This window comes from Polistes fuscatus, unplaced genomic scaffold, assembly GCF_010416935.1.
Source record: "Polistes fuscatus isolate 324 unplaced genomic scaffold, CU_Pfus_HIC Scaffold20, whole genome shotgun sequence".
In the NCBI taxonomy this organism is placed as follows: Eukaryota; Metazoa; Arthropoda; class Insecta; order Hymenoptera; family Vespidae; genus Polistes; species Polistes fuscatus.
The window spans coordinates 1,698,661-1,703,692 of NW_025113097.1; the positions used below are offsets into that span (position 1 = coordinate 1,698,661).

Here is a 5,032-nt window from a genome sequence, read left to right on the forward strand (position 1 = left end):
CGTTTGGTCGTTCTCGAAATGAGGAGATGACTCCGAACGAATGGAATGACGGGGTTTTGTTGCTGAGGTTTTTATTTTTTCTTTTTTCTTTTTTTTTACGAACGAGAAAGAAAGGAACGATAAAAGAAAAAGAGAAAGAAAGTAAATAAATAAATACATAAATCGTAATGCGTCTTTACGATCGTTAAAAATTAAACTACGGGGTATTATAACTGCATTCGGGTTGCATGGTTGGTTTGAAGGAAAAGAAAAAAAAAAACGATTTCTAGCAGAGCGTGGTTTCGATCCACGGACCTCTGGGTTATGGGCCCAGCACGCTTCCACTGCGCCACTCTGCTGTTCTTGTAGGGACAAGGATTTAATACGAAATTTCACTCGGTATACTTATATTATCATTTATTTTATTTAATATTTGAATGATTGGATCAGACTATTTATATTTTCATTGGAAATGATTAATATTAAAACGTTATATGTAATATACAAAGTATATTATACCATTATAGATAAACGTGATATCTAATAATATAATAAATTATTATTAAATAAAATAAATCTTCTTTTTTTGTAACTAATTAATTTGTTAATTGAGAAAAAAATAAAAATCAAACGATGTAGTATACCATATAATAATGCATGCATATTTAATTATTCGATTAAATAATTCATTATCTGATTCCTAGATATTTGTGTAAAAAACTGAAATTTTATTAACATTATATGTTATTTAAAAAAAAAAACAGATATACTTGCAAAAGAATATGACAGAAAGTGCGATAGAAAACGATGCCTTCGGACAAAAGCAAATAAGGATCTCGTGCAGGATCCAGGTGCGCTCCTTTTTAAGATCCGCGATCTTAAAGCAGTCTCCTGCCCTTATCCCTTGTCCCCACTCTTCCTCTTCCTCTTCTTCCTCTTCTTCTTCTCATTCTTATTCCTTTTTTATTCTTTCTTTCTTTTTCTTTTACAAGAAGAACCTTTCTCGAGCACACGAGGCCTCCCGCACACTCGTCGGGATGCACTTCGTGGCACGTGCTCGCTTATTCGTGGTCGTCCAGCGCGTTACGCGACCTCTCCGAGGGCTTACGACCTATTATAGCATCCAAGTATATATATACACGCATACATACACACGTACACAACACACATATATACGTTTGAAGAAAGGTAGTCGAGTTTTCGCAAAGTTGTGTGCTCGCTTGATTATAGTATGCATATATATTTATGTGTGTATACGTGTGTGCATACTATACACACACACGCACATATTATACACATATACATATATATATATACATATACATATGTTTGAAGAAAGGTGGTCGAGTTTTCGCGAACTCGTGTGCTAGCTTGACTACACTTTTAAGAGGCGGCTTTTAACAAAGCGAAACTTGCATTCGGTTTAGTTCTCGCTTCGGTGACCAACCCCCCACCTCCTCCTTCCCCCTTCCCTCTCTCTTTCTCTATTTCTCTCTCTCTCTCTCTCTCTCTTTTTCAATCTTTTCCCTCTGTACCTTTCTTATTCGTCTTTTGCTTCCTCCTGACGTCTGACTAAGCGTTCTATTTCAAAGCACCCTCTGAAGCTGAGTAATCCTTATACTTACTCGCGAGAGAATAGTCACGTGTGATATATACTAAAGAGGAGGAGGAGGAGGAGGAGGAGGTGGTGGTGGTGGTGGTGATGGTGGTGTTTAGGAGGATATCCCGGAAATTGAAATTGAAATGACCAAGATGGTGCTATCATTTGATACAAAACCACACACGTAATCTTCTGTCTTATGTTAGATAGGGACATATGTAAATATACATCTTAAAGTTATAATTATTGTAATACACCGTCAATTCTTCTTCTTCTTTTTTGTGGTAACAGAAAATGTTATCTTTTATATTCTTTTGTTCTTTTTCTTTTTCTTTTGTAGTTTAACTTTAACGAAAACCGAAGAATCAAACTGTTTTTTCTTCCTTTTTTATTTATAATTAATTAATTCATTTAATTGCACTTATAATCAATTTAATTAAACGCTTCAAGTTACAATAGATCTAATTATTCAAATGATTACTTACGTTAATAATAGCATCCTATATTTATTTTTATTATCCATAAACTTGACACACCAAGTATTATATATTTGTTATATATATATATATAAAAGAATAAATAAAAATTTGAATAAACGATACATTTTCTTGGCACATTTTCGAGAAGAAAGGTGTCGTCGTATGATGTTTACTCTCAAAGTTATCGGATAATAATTTAAAAAAATGATAAAAAAAAAAAAAAGGTTAGGAGCCATCCTCTTTCAGTAGACTAGACGACGATAATCTCTATGCAAGCATAGAGCATTAAATCAAAGTGCATACTCGTGTATGGGTGGCAAGTAGAAAGACCGTAGTTGGCTAGCTGCATTCGATGGTGCACTTAACAAGTCGCCCACGTGGCCCGCATCGATCGGGCGACACCGATCCGCAAGAGAAGGTTGTCTCTCGTGTTGTGTGCATGCATGCATGCATGCATGCATACTTGTAAACGTGAACCCAAGTGCATTAGAAAAGAAGAACGGTATGCGAACGTCTCTACCGCATATATGCGTCCAATCTTCTTCTCTTCTTATTTTTATTTTTATTTTTATTTTTTTCTCATCCTTTCTTTTTCTTCTCGCACCTTTAATGTCGATCGATGTTCTCGGATGACGAAAAGAAAAAAAAAGAAAAAGAACCCTCCTCTTTCTAGCGATACCTAATCGAGTAACGACACGATGTATGTACACGCGTGTAGTACGCTTTACGATCTTGTTTTTGAAACGTTAACAAATAAAATAGAGAAAGTTATTTTACAACGTTACTACTTTTTCTTCTTATTATTATTCTTATTCTTATTCTTTATATTAAATTGTGAAATGGTATAGATATTTATTTTGTATTTTTATTATGTCATATAGCATAATATTTGATGTTTGATTTATTTTTTTTTAAATATAATAAACACTATTATAATTATATATTGATTAGGTACAATATCATTTCGTATTATTATTTAATCGTAACAATTGATTTTAGATTCTTTTGTACAGCTTCCTTTTTTATTTTAAATCGATATTTTATTTATGAAATTATTATATTAATTAAATACACTATTCGCGTATTATTAATTATACAAATTGATTTTTGATCATTTCATGAAAATATAACGTTAAAACGTAGAAATTATTTTCAAACGTTATTCATTATTTATTTTCTCTTCTGTTAATCATCTGATATCAAATTTATCTCTACGATCTCGGATAAAAATAATAGAAAATTGAAAAATATCAATTCTTTTTCAAGATTTTTCTTTATTTATTTATTTTTATTAATTTATATTAAATCGTGAAACGGTATAGATATTTATTTTGTATTTTTATTATGTCATATAGCATAATATTTGATGTGTGACTTCTTTTTTTCTAGATATAATAAACACTATTATAATTATATATTGATTAATAATATATAATAATATCATTAATATCATTTCGTATTATTATTTAATCGTAACAATTGATTTTAGATTCTTTTGTACAGCTTCCTTTTTTAATATTAAATCGACATTTTATTTATGAAATTATTATATTAATTAAATACACTATTCGCGTATTATTAATTATACAAATTGATTTTTAATCATTTCGTGAAAATATAACGTTAAACGTAGAAATTATTTTCAAACGTTATTCATTATTTATTTTCTCTTCTCGCGATCATCTGATATCAAATTTATCTCTACGATTTCGGATAAAAATAATAGAAAATTGAAAAATATCAATTCTTTTTCAAGATTTTTCTTTATTTATTTATTTATTTATTTATTTATTTTCTTTCTTTCTTATACTCGACATCTCATACCGGAGACATCTCGGCACGATATTATACGTAGGAATATCTTAACACTATAATCATTTCGGTAAAGCGAGTCTCTCGCTGATAGCTAGTTATCGTTCGGAGATAACTCCAAGGCACGTTGCATTTTTCTTTTTCTATTTCTTTTTTTCCTTTTCAAAAGGTTTCGGTTTCTTTGCAAAGTTTAAATTTTCTCACGTCGTCCGCCTCCTAAGAGAGATTCTAACCTCGGAAGGTGGTGATGGTGGTGATGGTGGTGGTGATGGGTGATGGGTGATGACCCATCCCGTCCCCTCCCCTTCCTACTCCCTCCCCCTGTCCCCTGACCCTCCCCCTGTCCCCTGACCCTCCCCCCACGTTGTTGTCATCCTTGTCCTCGACTCGTCGAGTTAGTTGTCCCTCGTTGTCGTTGTTACGTCACGAACGAACGTATACAGCAATGCTTTTACCTAAAGGAAAGGATTAACTTTCGTCTTGCGGGAGGCACGATTATGCAAAACATCAGGGAACCTAACGAGATGCAGGAATGTGTTTATAGAATCGCTTTCGTAGACAATGCGACGAGAATCAGGAATCGGTGAGGCTTAACTGGATAAAGAAACACGTCTACGATGTGGTAATGGTGGTTGTGGTGGTGGTGGTGTTTCGTATGTGTATGTGTTGTCACGTGTACCGTATATAAATATATACAGTTATATGCAAGTATATAGGGTGTCACTTTCATTTGAATTTTTTCCTATGTCATAAGGAATATTATTAATGTTATTTTATATACTTTATTGAATAATATTATTTATAATTTTGTTTGTAATTTCTTTGCTATTTTGCATTGTTAATATATTAATTATGTATAAAATTATATAATTAATATAGATATACAATTTGTTATTTGATCGACATAATTTTTGATCGACGTATACTTATATTTAAGTTTACTTTTATTTAAAACAAATAAAAACGGAGAAAACATGAAATAAAAATTAAAAACAGAAAGAAATAAAAGATACATCTCTCGGTGTCCTTTATTTTGAAAGTTCTTCCAAGGAAGATTCTGAGACGGGCGTATCGCGTTCCTTCGGGAAGGACGAGGAGGAGCCTGTTGAAACAAAGGCTCCAGATGGTCGTGGAACCAACCATCTTCCTGGTTGTAATTTAA

The 5,032-nt window shown here is 32.3% G+C and overlaps 1 non-coding gene across 1 annotated transcript; it reads right to left on the reverse strand.

Annotated features, from left to right (window-relative positions):
• Nucleotides 1-266: 266 nt before the first annotated feature.
• On the reverse strand, nucleotides 267-338 carry Trnam-cau. The gene has a single exon. It is a non-coding gene; the product is annotated as a tRNA-Met (tRNA).
• Nucleotides 339-5,032: the final 4,694 nt, after the last annotated feature.